This window comes from Lissotriton helveticus, chromosome 5_1 (genome assembly GCF_964261635.1).
Source record: "Lissotriton helveticus chromosome 5_1, aLisHel1.1, whole genome shotgun sequence".
Lineage (NCBI taxonomy): Eukaryota > Metazoa > Chordata > Amphibia > Caudata > Salamandridae > Lissotriton > Lissotriton helveticus.
In genome coordinates, this window is record NC_136065.1 from 1155659760 (window position 1) to 1155676898 (window position 17139).

A 17139-nucleotide genomic window follows, 5' to 3' on the forward strand; every position below is an offset into this window, starting at 1 on the left:
TGGTAGCTTGCTCTCACCATTCCTTCACCAAACTGAGAGGTGCCCATATAGAAGCTCAAAGGGGCTGAATCCAACCCCCTTCTGTGCCACCTCTCTATAAGCAAATGAAAGGCATGGCAAGAGGACATCCCACTTACACCTCAAGGCCTCAGGCAAGCCCTTCAGTGTCTTGTTGAACCTTCCAACAACCCCATTGGTTTGTGGGGAGTAAGGGTTGGAGAACTTATAAGACACTCCAAACTTCTTCCACATTGACTGCATATAAGCAGACATGAAGTTGGTGCCCCTGTCAGACACCACTTCCTTAGTGAATGAATGAATTAAATTGTTTTGTAAAGTGCATGATTGCCCTTAGGTGTCTTAGTGCTAAAGGCAGGACAACAGAACCAGTCAGACACTAAAACGCAATTGCCTCTAACAGCGGCTTATTCTAAGGCTTCGGTAACCAGCCAATACTTCAGCTGCTTCCTAAATTGCATCATGGAAGGCTGACAATGCAGCATGATTGGTAATGAATTCTACCATTTTCCTGCGCAAAAGAAAAATTTCCTACCTCCCCATCATGCTTTGTTTGATCCAGGAATGATGACGAAACGTGAGGAGATGGATCTATAATTCCTGCTCGGCTTGTACCAGGATAACCGATCTTGTAAGTACTTATGGCCAGTCAGACGGAGGGCCTTGTAGACCATGCACATAGCCCTAAAAACAATTCTTTTTCTCACTGGGAGCCAGCGAAGACACTACAGTGATTGAGATACAGAAATAAACTTAGGGATTTTGAGATGCAGTCTTGCCGCTGCATTTTGCAAAGCCTGCAGTTTCTTTACCACACATTTATGGGCACCTAAATACAGAGCATTACAGTAATCTAGCTTCGAGAAAATGTGAGCTGTAATCACTGTTTTCTGCAGGTCAGGGGGAATAAATGCAAACATATTTTTCAGGAACTTTAGCACAAAAAAAACAGAATAAGTAGTTAAATTTATTTGCTCCAAAAAGGATAATTCTGTGTCAAAAATCACTCCTAGATTTCTTACTTTCTGGACCAGAACTGGTAATGTGCCTCAGCGCGACATGAGACATTCCAGAAAGTAGTCTCTTTTCTGAAAAGCAGCACCTCGGTTTTATCTGTATTAAATTTCAGACAATTATTCTGCATCCAAAGTGCAACTTGGGCCATGCAATACCAGAAGTTTCTTGCCTCCTTATTTATTTCCGATAGGATAGAAACCACTATCTGAGTGTCATTAGCGTAGGAGAACACAGCTAAGCCATGTCTGTGAATAAACTTAATGAGGAGGCTAACATAAACATTAAACAGCGAAGAACTCGTACCCCCCATCTCCACCCGCTGCTGTTTATCACTCAGAAATGAGCTCATCAAGGTCAAAGACGAATGGCTGAAACCTAGCAGATGGAACCACTTTATGAGAAGTGAATGGTAAACCGTATTGAAAGTGGAGGAAAGATCCAATAGATTCAATGCTGTTTTTCCACAATTGTCAATTGCCATTCTTAATTCCTCAGAAGTTGCTACCAAGGCTGATTCAGTGCAATGATTTACTCTGAAGCCGTACTGTGAGGAGTCAAGCAACAAGTTAGCATCCAAAAAAGCTGGCATCTCCTCATTCAATGCTTTCTCAAGTATTTTAGCAGGAACAGGTAGGCGAGAAATGGGCCTAGAGTTTTCCACCTTCATTGGATCTGAAAAGGGTTTCTTTACCAATGGAAGGATGGGTGCATTTTTCCATATATTTTGGAATTGCCCTGTAATCAATATTTCATTCAATAGTTCCATAAGTGGACCGCCAACTACACAGGCAACCTGCTTAAAAACCTGTGGTGGACAAGGATCCGATGGAGCTTTAACAAGGTTAATGAAACTGATTCTTTTTTCCTTAGTAAAAGGAGAAAAACATTCAAATTGTGGATTATCTAGGTGGCTAAAGGTTTGCTGTACTGTGGTGAAAATCCCCCTTAGGGCCTTAGCCATTGCAGGTGCAGATGCAGTCCTCAGAGGTATGGTCTCTGGGTATCTTGTAGCATGGTTCACCAGTACCAGAACAAACCTGTTGCCAGAGGCTGTCTGGGAATCCATACACCCTACAATGTCAATGCCATCCCTCTCAAAGTGGTGCCAATGAAAGGCCAGGGATCAAGGGAGGCTTTCAGCCTCTGCCCTGTCTTCCCACTGGCGTTGCAGGTGAATCAAGTCCTAAAGAACGCATGTAAGACAATAACCCGGGGCTAATAAAAGTGGGGGCAAGTCTGGCACAGGTTTTGTACTGCCCCAGATGTCATGCCAGGGGTATCTCATGAGCCAGTCCCAGCAAGAAGGCCCTGCAGCATTGGCAAATGGCAAGTGCCTTTGTTGCCCTATGCTCAGCTGCTTTAGGCTCACTATACAGGATGTTTTCATCCCAGTAGATGTGGTGCTTCCCAGAGGCATAACCTGGTGCTTGGGTTTCAGCCGGTTGCCTCATGCTCTTCAGGGTTGGGCACTCTTTCTGTGCCTTACAGAACTCCTCCTCCAAGGGTCCCTTGGCCAACCCGCAAGCTCTGGCAGGTCACCAAGAGACCAGCTTCATCACCGTTATCGTCTTTATTGAGCACTTCCAACATGTCTGCCGTGTTGTGATTATTAGCCTGTCTTTTATTTCAGTTGTTTAGCAACCTTCACTATGGTTACATAACCATCAGCGTACAAACCGACCGTCGTCTCGGTTTCCCCAAACGAGTCCTTCGTTTAGCTGTACAACTTAAATTCCAAAACAAGCGAGAGATTCTCATCAGGAATCTAGTCTAACAGAGGTTACACGGAATACTATCACGGAGCTTGTTACTCTGATGCATGTAAGTGCCTCTTAAACGTCCACTTGCCTATCGTACCAACGTAACATTGAATTGGAGGGAAACTGACGTGAAGCTCTTTTTATGCATTTCTCGTTACAGCTTACACGACGCGCTTTAAATTAAACGAGTTTTGTGAGACTCGTAAGTATACAGGTTCTGATATTCGGGCACTACCATGAGTTTTGACAATAATCGTTCATCTTTTTGAACACAGTGTGATACATAACACGAGTTCACATACTGCCATATTTTCCTTAACACTTGGTGCAATTTACAGACAATGTGAGCATATAATGTCTGTATTGAGTAACGAAGTGTATATATACATTATAAAATGATGTGCAATAATTCTGTTCACAGAATAGTTCCCTGATGAAGAGCAATTATGCTCGAAATGCATTGGAGCAAGGAGCATTATGAAAATCAATAATTTTTCATAAATCATGAGTCAACAAAATATTTGAGGCATAAAGAAGAAAATTATCTGAAGATTTCATTAAAAAAGAAAGAGAAAAAGTTATCAAAATCGGTTGGAATTATCTCAACATCCCTACAGGATGACCTAAAAGGAGAGTGCATACAGGGGGATGCAACCAATGATATTGGGAGTACAATTTATGAGGTCACCAAGAGAGGCAATGTCCTCCTCACTCGACTCCAAGGTGGCCTCCTCTTGTAACCCATCCACCTCAGCAGGGACATTCAGGGACTGGTTTTCCATGCTCCTTGCCCTTCCCTTATTTGGCATCTATCTGGGATATTCTTCCATGCTCCAGCCCTCCTTTACTCCCTTTCAGGGCAGCCATGGACCTGGCGGTAGCACATATCCCCTCAGGCAACCTTAGCATTTCCAGATGCTCCTTAAGCTCCACTCCCTTCCAGTCAGTGTGCTCAATGTATTTTCCTAACAAGCAGTCCACAGGCATGGTAGGGCTCACTGCAACTTTCAGAAGATCTGAGACCCCCCACACTCAAATGAAACAAGGGCCACTGGATAGTGATCCTCACAGATGTCAGTCACCACATCCTTGTGGAATGCATTGGGTATAACTTGCTCTGGGGCAACCAGCTAGCTCCTTACCAAAGTCATGCTGGATCCTGTGTCCCTCAGAGCCTTAACACCGTGCCCATTGATGGTAACCCATTACCTATATGTTGCAGTATTTTAGGGCACATGCAGTTTAGGAACTATCTCACTGTCACCAATGGACCCTAGGGAAACCTCACTGAACTCTCCCCCACCTACTGGGACACACTTCTCCCCAAACACTATGCTAGCCACCCATGGTGTCTTACCCCCAGTGGGAAGCTGTGCTATTTTAGGGCCCTTGGGATACCCCTTGTAGTGCCCATAATCAAAACACTCATGGCGTTTGGGATTCTTTGACTGACTCTTGTCAGGGAAGCTCTTCTTCTGGTGGTGAGATTTGTAATGGGACCCTTTCCCCCAGTGAGTTGTTTTGGGGGCCTTGAGAAAATGTTTTCTTTTTCTATCCCCCCTCTTCTGGTGGGAACCCTTACCATCCTTTCAGGAGTCCCCTAAGATGCCTAATTGGACACTCTGGTGCTGACCTATATGTCCGATTCCTGAGCAAGCTTTCTGGTGTCAATCAGCTTGCTCGCCACTAGGTGTTGGCACAGATCTAGAAAACAACAACTACTTAGCATGTGCTCATTCAAAATTAAGTTGTACAGCCCAGAACAATCATCAACCTTGCTGCCATTTGCCCGGCCATTCAGTAACCTGTTTGCATAATCAAGGGAGTCTACCCATGTGTGTGAGGAAGTGTTGTGGCTGCCCCAGAACTCCTGCCTACCTATCAGGGGTCAGCCCAAACTTACTGAGCAAAATGGCCTTCATGGGGTTGTACTGGGACTGATACTCCACCTCCATTGTAAGGAGTGTGTCCCACTCCACTATTGGCATGTATCTCCACAGACCACCTCTCTATGACTCCTCAAGAACTCATATGCGGAGAACCGTTTATCTATGCCATCCCCACAACGAAACTGGGTACCAAATCCTTTGGGATGCAAACTCTCCCTTCTGCAGCAGACACTGTATGTACACTGCCACCACTATTGTTTGACTCTAATTGCATGAGTCTGATGTCCAGCTCTCTCAGGCTCAGCCCATGGGCCATACTCCTCTCCTCCATGGTTAGCCTATTCTCCTCTAGAGCCTTCTCTTTTTCTCCATCTTCAATTTGGCAAGTTCTAGCTTTAGCTTTCTTTCCTTCCTTATGTCCTGCAGATCTGATGGGGACAGGTTTCTAGATGACACACTGCTGTCTGGTGTTGGATGAACTTCCGGTCCTGGGAAGATGTTTGCCCCTACTCAACAGGTCGCATGTCAAGACCCTTAGATAGGTCCTGCTCCAATTCCTCCTCAAACTCTGACCCTTCCACTTCATTATTTGGATTGGTCTAGTGGGCTTCTGCCCGTGCTCTTAAGGGTGCCCTACCTTCCTGGCACTCCCAGTAGTGAACAACCTCTTCTCCTGGTAGACTCCCTGGAGGTGGGCCACTGTGTTGATCTCCAAATCATCCAGCTCAAATTCCATCTTGTTAGGTTATGACACAGACATAACAGAAAAAAATGGGAACTGGGAAAATAGACTGGGAAAATCTAAAATGTCAGTTAGGGAGAATTGGTTTGAATTGGTCTAAATATGGAGAAGTAGTGTACACGAAGTCACTGTATGGCTCTGCACACACTGCACACACACAAGTCCTATCCTCAGCACTGATCACCAATGTTGGAAATTGGTTTTCTGATTGGCAGAGGTACACACCCTGTCCAAGCAGGAACCACAATCCTAGTCAGGGTAAATCAGATAAACACCATGTATTAACCTGTGATCACCCTCTGGTAACTTGGCACAGAGCAGGCAGGCTTAACTTAAGAGGCATTGGGGAGAGGATGTGGCCCAATGGCTAGAGTGGTCTACCTCAAAGCTGCAAAACCGTGTTTAAGTCTCAGCAATGATGCTCAACAACCATGTGATTCTGGGCAAGTCACTTAATCTCCCCATGCCTAACAAAATGAACGTGTCTGTTTGTAATGCAACTGGTACTCATGTAAAGCGCTCTGATACCTGCCACCTTTGTGTCAAATTTGGGCTATATAAAACTCCCAAACAAATGTGTAAAGTATTTGTGCAACACTTCAAACAGTAAGACTGTGAAAACACCACAAAAACACTCCACATTCATATTTAAATATAGCTTTTATTTTTATCAACTGCACAAGACCAAAACAACAAAAATCCAATAAGTATAACCGAAGTTATGAATTTTTAAAGAATAAATGAAAATATAGTGCTTAAAAGCTTAATGAGCTGATCTGGAAGCTTGCCCGGGGTGAATCCAAATGTTTAGGCTCACAACGATGGAGCACGGGTCTAATACAGGGATGAGACGTGGCACGCTAAAAAGTACCTTGTTGTGTCGTCAACAAAGCAGAGATGCAGGCAGGAAAAGGGGTGATGCACCATCATTGAGCTTCCAGCTGAAGCCGATGCATCGGTTCCGAGCTGCCCAAGGTCGGGATGCATCGGAAAATCAGATGATGTGTTGCACTGATGGCGAATCAATGTCTTCGGTTCTCACAGTTGCAACAATGTGCTGTCATCGAGGGAGATGCACCAGTTCCGATCGGCGCAACAACGGCGATGTATGGATTCTGGCATTTGCAGCCCTTTATACCCACTTCCAAAAGCCCAGGACAGGATTGACGCCACTTGGCAGGAAAATACTTGCAGCAAGCAAAGTCCAGGTGTTTTTGCATGTGAAAAGAAGACATATTTGCTGTCCCTGAGATTTTAGATCAGGGGCAAGCCAACATGCCCTTGAAATCACTCTGGGTTCAAGTGAGATGGTTCAGTCCTTTCTCAGCAGGGAAGAGGGTACCAGGCAGCACTGCAGCACATCAGAGAAGAAAAGCAGTTCTTCCAGAGCAGCAGTCCAGCAAAGTGGCAGTCCTTGTAGCAGCACAGCAGTCCTTCCTCCTGGCAGAGTTCTTCATATGTCCAGTGGTGTCTGATTTGATGGGATCAGAGACCCAGTACTTATATCCGGTTGTGCCTTTGAAGTGAAGATGACTTCAAAGAGGGGATTTTTAAGTACACAAAAGGCCTCCCTTCCCAGCCCTGCCTGCAGACTCACTACAAAAGTATCCCACCCTTTTTGTGGGGACAGAACACTAACCATTCAGGTGAAAGTGTCAGCTCCTCCTGTCCATCCTGCCCAGGATGGCGCATCAGGATGCAGATGGCAGCTCAGTCACACTACCCTTCCTTTGTGTGTGGCTGTCAAGAGTGAATGCACAAAGTCCAGCTGTCACCCACCGCAGACGTGTACTGAAGACAGGCTGCAGCAGGCACACAGAGCTTTAATAGCAGAGAAATGTTATCTTTTTAAAAGTGGCATTTCTAAAATAGTAAAGTTAAATCCAACTTTGCCGACAAAGAGTATTTATCATTAGTATTTCACCAATATTGAACATGACAGAGCTACTCCGTCATGCATTTACCACACCACCAGGGTGTATATCTGTCCTTCCATCAGCGGAATGCGCATTTTAGATGTGAGCGGTTCATTTGCAGCAAGGAGTACGGTAGTCTCCCACTGTATTCTAGATACAGAGACATGTAAGCACCTGTGGAATATCGACATTTCCCTGAATATTCCCCAGAATACATTGATGGAAGAACCGATCTACACCCTGGTGGTGTGGTAGTTGGATGACGGTGTCCTGATGAGACCTCTCAAAGATATTTCGTTCAAAACATCCTCAAAAAGTTCCGGAACTGTTGACACCTGTAATTAACAGAAAGGCCTTGCTGACTTTGTGAAATCTCCCCTAGATGTTTAAGGACTTGAAAGTATATGTAACCATTGGGGAATATACAGTGTTGTGTGTTGTAACTGTTGTCTATATTTATATTATTTGAGCACTGCGTTGTCTGCAGTACTGAATTACTTTTTCACACTAGGCCTATATTTGTTTGTGTATGTAGGTGTATAGTAAACATATGACAGATATTCTGTTTATCAGGCACATTATTTATTGATTTTTCATGTATGATTACTAATTATTCAATACTTGCGATTCATTATGTCCTCCATGTTGAATTGCGTTTGTACTGAAGGTGGTCAAGTAGATTACAGAGCCTTCATACCTCTGGATGAATACCCTCGTTCTGAATAAGTCTCACATGAATTTTTTTGTACAGATTGATGAAAGTCTGAGACTGGCGCAGCTGATCAAGTCTACTACTCTCAGTTTGTGAATTCCAAAAAGTAATACATTTGCATCCATTTAAAGAGTATGCCTGTGGGTACAGATTTGGTACTTTTTTGGTAAACCAGTGACTATATAGATCCAAAAACGAACCAGTTAAATCCTTTGAGTGAAATCAGGGCACCGAGAAAAACGAACCCAAACATAGCAGATTCTTCTCATGGCCCTGAAAACCCAAATGCTATGCAAGGAAACCATTTACTTGGAGTGTGTCACACCCCAAACACCACCTCAAACTCCTTACAAAGCTAGGCACCTGCAGATATTGTGAAATGTAGTACTTATTAGGTGTAGTACTGAAGCACGAGTACATGTTTTGACCCCCTTAATGAGGAAATACATTGCTGAGAATCGGCATTGAAGCACCGATTTGTACATTTTTTCACCATAATCTGTGCATTTTGTTGTCAGATAAATGACACCTAATTTAGCAGGCAAAACTTGAAAACTGTCTAGGTGAAGGTTTTCATACACAGCTTGTAATTACGAGTCACTCAACCAACCACCTTTCAGGCTAAATCAGGGTTAATTCCAAACTGGTATTGAGCACCCTAGTCATTGTTGTGCCTTTGCCCAACAGTTCTTAGCTCTTTGTTTCAACTTTGGAGCAGACTCGGTGCTGTAATTATTCTATCACAGTTTGCAATAATATGGAGAGCAGTAGTTAGTGGGTATGCAATTTCCGCACCATTCCAAGTTTCAGCCCTTTTAATAGGATAACAAACAAGAAACAGCAAAAACCTGGCTCCATAACTTGAACCTTGACGGCTTCGAGACCCAACTTTTACTGAAAACCACATCACTTGGATTCACCATGAACACCAACCTTACCCTCAATGAACACATTGCCAAAAACAAAGATGACCTTGTACCAGCTCTCTCCTCAAAAGCAAGTGAAAACATTTCTTCCAGAAAGGGACTTCAGACCTGCTACTGAAGCCCTCGTTCTCCAGCATCTATAGGGTGGTGACGCCCTGCAACATGGTCTCCCAAACTCCTCGTGTAGCTTTGCATATATACATACAGATGTTTTGTTCGAATGGTAAGATCTAATTGAGTTACTACAAATTTGCTTTTAGTTAAGCAGGTAGTGCTGCAAATGTATATGCCTGAGCACTGTTAACAGTACATGTTGACATTACACAATGCATTAGTATTCGATGTATTATGCTCAAAATGATTGACAAGTAATTATGACTGTCCTGGCACTGAAACTAATGAACTACTAATCTACTCAAATGTCAGCATTCAGCTCACTGAGCCATTTTGTAATCAGAGTGCACTGTGTTGTCGATAAACACTCACGTCACACAGCATGAGTCGTGTTGAGAAAAGATGGTGCTTGAAGCGTACCTCGTGGCTAATGAAGTTATTTCTTACAGGAAGCAATAATGCAGTGAAAGAAAATTATTAAACTTTTCTAAATAAAATTGGAAAATTAAAGACGGCACCCAAAATTAGAGGAAGCTTGGGCGATATACTCTGCCCCTCTCTCCCCCCCCCCCCCACAAGCTCTGATCATTAGCATGACACCCCTAAGCAAAGCCCACGACTGTTTGCTTCATTATAACGACTTTTGTTTTCTTAATAATGGCACAGCAAAAAAAATAGTAATACAACGATTATATCTATTCATATTAGTATTAATGTATACATGTATTCATTTATAAACCCAAGATTTTCAAGCACTTTCCAACTTGGCTGTGAATATAGCAAAAATATCATAGATGTTTTTTTTAGGAATTTGTCAGGTTTTTAGGTTGTGTTTTTTAGAATTACAAAGAGTTTGTCCTTTCCTTCGGAACTCTGAAAGCTTCTGTAGTTTTCTCCATTAACATTCCTGTTAATTTCAAGACTCTGGGGGGGGGGGGGGGCGGGGTGGGCATTTTTTGAGATACAATGCTTATGGTTTTTTTTAGCTGCTGCTTCAAATATAGATGCAAGCTCGCCACGTTAAAGCAACTTGGCTTTTCTTCCTTTAGTCTGTTGAGTGCTCTGCTCTGAATCCCACATCAACTGTGTAACCCAAAGAAAGAAATTGTCAAGTACCAGGAAGAAGCTTAACACATTCATCACATTTAATAACCCGCAGACAACACATTAAAAAGTACTTTAAGCGAATGAACCCTGTGACCACTGACTTAACATGTCCTCATTATGACAAATAGTCACGCAGGTTTGCACTCTGAGATTCCTGCATACATTGACTTTAGTAGTTGCATCGGTACCCTTGCCCCACAACCCTCCACCCAAATAATACACAGACAAGTATGTTTGGGAATAAAAAGTTGCAGGTTTATTTGTGATACAAATAACAGAGCGGGTTAACTGACAGGCGACCCCTCCACCCCGCAACCCCTTGTTGCAGGGCGCCTGAAGTAGAGCCAATGAAGCAGACACTAGTGGCCCTGGCCACGTGTCGACCGGGGAGGCAAGCCTCCCCCCGGTGGACCTATCGTCCACCTGCCCCGCCCACCTCTGAACAAGGGAGAGTCAACTCACACCTTGCCCAGCTAGGAGGGGCGTTATTAGCAAACCCCCGGTTGCTCAGGTTACAACCGCCCTAAGGACTAACGGGGTGCCGTTGAACCAAGTCCCCAAGAAGGGCCCCTTGGCTATGTATGACTCAGTATGGTGCCTCTCGCACTGTGGCTTCAGGTCCTGTTCCTGCGCCTGTCCTGTATGGGGGTCGCCTTGTAACTCCTCCTGCAACCTGGAAGACAAAGACATCATTACTATTCCCCCCTCCCCACTTCCCCCCTTCCATCGGGTGAGCGGTAGGGAGGGGAGTGAATTTGCGGGCCTCGCGTCCGGCGTCGTGGGGGGGAAGTGAGGGAGCGGAGGGGGCTCGGGGCCTGAGACTGGGCTGGCGAGGGCAGCCGGGAGCGACCGACGGGGGCAAGGAGCAGCGGCAAAGAGGGCGCCAAGGAGGAAGTGCGCCCCGTATAGTCAGCAAGGAAAAGGGGGGTGGCCTGATGTCCTGCCCCGCCCACCCACCCTCCCCAAGGCGGGCCCGCGGTTCCCTGCGCACTACTACGGGGTTTGCCCTCCTATGGGGTCCCCTGCAGGGACCGCGGGCCTCCCGCATAGTAGTTGCATCTGTACCCTTGCCCCACAACCCTCCACCCAAATAATACACAGACAAGTATGTTTGGGAATAAAAAGTTGCAGGTTTATTTGTGATACAAATAACAGAGCGGGTTAACTGACAGGCGACCCCTCCACCCCGCAACCCCTTGTTGCAGGGCGCCTGAAGTAGAGCCAATGAAGCAGACACTAGTGGCCCTGGCCACGTGTCGACCGGGGAGGCAAGCCTCCCCCCGGTGGACCTATCGTCCACCTGCCCCGCCCACCTCTGAACAAGGGAGAGTCAACTCACACCTTGCCCAGCTAGGAGGGGCGTTATTAGCAAACCCCCGGTTGCTCAGGTTACAACCGCCCTAAGGACTAACGGGGTGCCGTTGAACCAAGTCCCCAAGAAGGGCCCCTTGGCTATGTATGACTCAGTATGGTGCCTCTCGCACTGTGGCTTCAGGTCCTGTTCCTGCGCCTGTCCTGTATGGGGGTCGCCTTCTTTTCCACAGCCCTGGGCGTGGCATCCGCTGCGCCCAGAGCCCCCACTACCTAGCCTCTAGTTCCCTCTCTATCTGCATCCGGCTCTTTCTGGCACTTCCCCCAAGTCTAAGAGGAAATCGCCATCCCCACTTTGGACTTTTAGTTAGCTTTTTATCCGTATCCGGATGTTTCTTGTGCTTCCCAGTTGCGCATGGCTGCGTGTACGCGCATGCGGCAACCTCCCGTGTTCCTGGTGGCTCGCCCCTTTCCATATGGGGCCAGGAGTCATTCCAGACCATCAGAGGCACGTGGTCCCAGTTCACTGCTCAGTGCGCAGAGTCCGGTGCGCGGCAGCGGTCTACCCTCTGTCACCGGCATGCCTCAACTTAAATTTGAAAGGGGCTGAAACTAAGACAAGGGCATTGGGGCGGGGGGGGGGGGTGGGGCACCCCGCCTGTCCAGTTATAACTGGCCTTGGTATGTTTCCTAACCCAAAGCCCTTGAAACATGAAAAACGGCCTTCTAAATTGCTGACACTCATGTCAAGACTAAAACTCTCCAAATTGAAAAACGGCCTTCTAATTTGCTGACACCTATGTCAAGACTAAAACTCTCCAAGTTGCATGGGGCCTCGCTGTATCATCTCACCTCTGCTGCGGATAACCATCCGTGCTAAGAGCCTTGATGATTGGATATCAAGGAATTCGCCTCAATTATCGCATGGAAGCTGTCTGGGTGCCGGGGTGGTTCTATGTGAACCGGGGGATGTGCTTTCTGTTGTATTGACCCGGACCGTGTCCTGCTTCTAGCATTCTGGGTAATTTTATAATAAATCTGTTATCCGTCAGCGCGCCCAGTGATAGGACCTTCCTGTGCGAATTACTAGAGGAAACTGAATCTGTTGTGTCTTTTACGTCGCTTTCGCTTTAACGGAAGTTTACCCCAGATCATATAGATGTTTTCTGGTCTATATTGTTTGCAGATCAGGGCACCGTGAGGTGTGCCCGCAAAATCTCGCATGACTACCGCGGCTCTGTTAGGCTGTTAATACTGCGTCGCTCTTAGTAACGGACCTACCAGGATCCCTGCCATTCGGCCCGGTACCCGGAGATCTTTACATTCCCAGACATAACGTTGGGAGTGCCTTAATTCACCCAAGTTCACTGTTGATAACCGTTTGGCAGAGAAAGAGTCGAGCATGTCTACATCAACGCTCACGAATAGAGTCAGTATACGTGGACCCTTGCATGGACGGAATAACTTATATACCATGCCGGCTGCTGATGCCCATTATAATGCCTCACAACATATGACCGAAAGCGGAAACACCATTATATATAACTTAGCTAAAGCAAGTGTAGAAGTATACACAGCATAAAGGGATGATCACTTATTCTAAAATAAATTGCTTATAAACCCGCCCTTGTCAATTTACCACTGCACAGCACTACAACTAACAGATGCAACTGTTAAACGGCCCGGTGAACTCAGTTCATCAGCATCGCTATGATGAAGGTACAGGCAGGTGCTGCAGGGATTCCAACTGTACGGTGATACTGCCTACCTGGGAGCCGAAGATGGTCATTATGTAATGTAACTTACTGACTGCATCCGAGGCAAAGTAACGTGCGACAGGAAGGGAAGTTCCGAAGTGTTCAATTACTTAATTCAATAGGAATAACATTAGGCAATGCGCACGTGTGATGACACGGCAGCCCTAAGTCTAATACGAGGACCAGGGAAGAAATGTAGATTGTGGGGGGATCCACCACCCAGTTTGAGTCACAAAGATATACCCCTCAATGTCGGTGGTGGAGTCTAACTCCTCGAGGTGCAGAGGAGTACACATCTCCGGCCTGTGGCGGCGTCTCCGCAAAGGCATGGGAGCGCTCCCCCCATGGCTGGCAGTCACTGACAATAACCCAATGACATCACCTGCTGCTGCAGCTTGGCAGGCAGGCGGGGCAGGGCAGCTCACAGATGCGATGAGGAGAAGTCATTCGCCCCTCCCCGGGGTGGGGAACCCACCCGGCTCCTACTGCGTGTTCGAGCCCCGAATAAGCACAAAGGTATTGTAGCATTGCGAGTGGCGATGAGGTACCAGGTGCTTCCTGTTCGGGCTAAGACAGATGACAGAGGAAGACGCGAGGGAGACGCGGCTATAAGGATAGTTTGCTGTTCACAGCAGTGCAAGGACTTCCATGTGCAAGCCCTTGAGCGAGAATGGAGGGCGCACCTCGTGCCAGCCCCAATCCCATCTCAAGTCCACGCGCTATCTCATGCAGTAAACTATGGCGTCGCGACTGGGGAGCAGCCTGGAGCAGCCGCATCACTGCTGTTAGGGAAAATTTAGAAACATTTCTCATATATTGGAAGTGTGCCACCGTCAGTTGTGAAGCGCCAATATTACTTTAACTAACAAGATGTGCATTAAAACCCAAAGGCACCCGCACATTAATCGGTACTCTTCCCCAGCCCGTTCGACGTTATGATATTTGAAAATTGGCCTAAACGGCCCGAAAGTGCATTACCGCATTCTTATTTGCCACTGTAGACCCCCTATGGAGACCTAACGCCTAAACGGCTTCAAGGTCATTGCATTTCTTGAAGCCCGTGCGTCCCACCCAGGGGGTTTCCGACTGGGTGCATGCCATTCAAGCAGCGGACCTCGTCCACCGCGAGAATCAAAGCACCGCTCAAGTTCCGCTGTGGGTCCTCCGAGGACACGTGGAAACTACTGAGATAAATTATGCGTTCATTCCAATCTGTAATGAGATTCCATCTTGTCTATGGGCGGGATGTGCAGGTATAGTTAAATACAATCTTTATAGCTAGCAAAGTCCAGAGTGGATTCCTACTCTGACGGGCCTAATTAAAAGTATCTGTTTTGAGGAGCTCGTTCCATAACGTCTCCCTCTGCCAACATGAATGGCCGCACCAGCCGATCCCTTGATACATTATGTAATATTGTACATCTTGCAGCCCGAAGCAGTCGAGGGGTGCTTCCCAGGACGAACGTGTGTTGAATGGCAAACTTTCCGGCTTAAAGAGGAACACTCAATTACAACTGCACTTTCTTTGCATAATATATGCCCTCTTGAGTTCTGTGAAAATGTACGTATCATGTCGCCATAAGCACTGTAATTTCCGTGTGCATGGCTTGCAGTGGCAGTAGTTGCCCATGAATATGTAAGGCCAGATGAAGTAATGTATGCATGCTACAAACTTCTTTAAAAGCAATTTCGCCAATCTTGAGGACCAACAACACATTCCCATTGGGTAAATGAGAAACCACTCCAGTCTCGCTCACTCATACACCGACATTTGAGCCTGAGTTTACCAACTGGAGTTGGCTGTGCTCGAACTCCCAACCTTTCAGTTAGTAGCCGACGCTGAAAGGACGGCGTCACAGAGGCTGAAAATTACGCCAATAGAAATTAATCTCCTTTCTCAATCCCTTTTCTCGTGTGAGTTCACGCGGGCCCTGCAATTGACGCCTCTAAAAGTGAAACTCCGGGGTTTTGGTCGCATGTTTGCCATGAACCTTTGCCACTTCCACTGTAAGCGTTAAAAGTTGATTCACTGTCTATGTTGCAACCGAAATTTTTATCATGTAAATCCCCCTCTTATTCCCGTGTCCTCTTGATGCGCAACCTAAGTTGATCGTCGCAAGGCTAATAACAGCTCCCGAAACTTCTTGCCCCCTCGTGACCGCGAAGGGTGCAACGACCTGAACTAATCCGAGGCTAAATGGGGAAGGAGGCTCGGTCCCCCGGTACAGTCGCAGCCAGGACCGGGGGGTGGCACCAAAGGGGGGCCTTATCTTTAAATGCGCGTTGGTGGCCCAGCCAGCTCAGCGCTCTTCCACGTCTTCAAGTAAACCTGGATCCTTAGCCTGCCGCACAGGCATGTTGGGGGGGGTCGCCGAGCCCACGAGGAAGGGCTACGGCATGGATGCCAGGGAATGCGGGCACCGTGCTGTCAGGATGTAAGCAGCCGCTGCCTGCGGTCCCCAACCTTGCCCTCCCCCACCCTTGTCCTGCTCCTCTACCTCTAACAGACACACCCTCCAGTAGCAGGCATGTGCAAAGCAAAATTGCACGCCCACTGCTTGCGGCGTGTTGATGTTAAACAGCTGCATGTGTATAGTTACCACGGAATCGTTGTCAGTTTATCGACCTCAGGAGGATGAAAGTGAATTGGCCCTGCCGCAATTCGAAGCGGTGAACCAAATTCGTGGAGTGGAGGTAGAAGCAGTCCAGGGAGAACTAGGGGGTGGCGGTCATCTACGGGGCTGGGACTCGTATCTGGCTTGTCCGGAGCGAGGCTGTGCTACCTGGAGCCTGATGCCCTTTGACCAGATGGCGCCCCTGACCAGATGACCACCGTCAGACCAGCGCGGTCCCATCTCCAGCCCCACGCTGATTTGCTGACCACCGCGAATCCACAGAGACGCACACAGCTGCCCATCTGACCCCCACGCCCCCGGCACACCGAGGGTGCCATTGCGACGTGCCGAGACGCCCCGCCCCTCCCCCTGAGTGGGAGCAGAGACTGCGGCCACCCCACGAGGAGCAGCAGTAGCCGGAGCTGTCCCAGCAGTGAGAGTCAGGACACGGACCTCACCAACGTTTGGCTTTACTTTTGCTGCCTTTCCCCCGGCACACCGAGGGTGCCATTTGCTAAGCGCCGGCACACCGAGGGTGCCATTTGCGAAGCGCCGAGACGCCCCGCCCCTCCTACTGAGTGGGAGCAGAGACTGAGGCAACATCAGCGAGGAGCAGCAGCAGCAGGGGCCGCACCAGGCCATGCACACAACCCCCGCTTGGCCAGGCGCACCGCAGCGCCGCTGTTTGCCCCGACCACGCTGCTAAAAAAGGGGAGGGTTGCCTCACCGCCCGTGACTCCCCGACGCTGCTGGCCCTTCAAATGCGGCCGGCGGACCCCACGCGGAGATCAGCGCATATGTAAATCGCCCCCGTTGATCAAGTTGACAAATTTGGCGGCGGTTTGCGACCCATGTATTTGCAGCCAGTGGCGGGTAATTCATCGAGGCCACTCTACCCTTATTTATGTTGATGGCTTGATGGCGGCGGCGAGACCCAGACGGTAAAATCAGCCAATTTGGCGGCCGTTTGCAAGACCATTGTATTTGCAGCCAGTGGCGGGTAATTCATCGAGGCCACTCTACCCTTCTCGTCGCGCGCATAACCCCCACCATATTTATGTTGATGGCTTGATGGTGGCGGCGAGACCCAGACGGTAAAATCAGCCAATTTGGCGGCCGTTTGCAAGGCCATTGTATATGCAGCCAGTGGCGGGTAATTCATCGAGGCCACTTTACCCTTCTCGACGCGCGCAAACCACCACCATATTTTCGTTGATGGCTTGCTGGCGGCGGCGGGACCCAGACGGCAGATAAC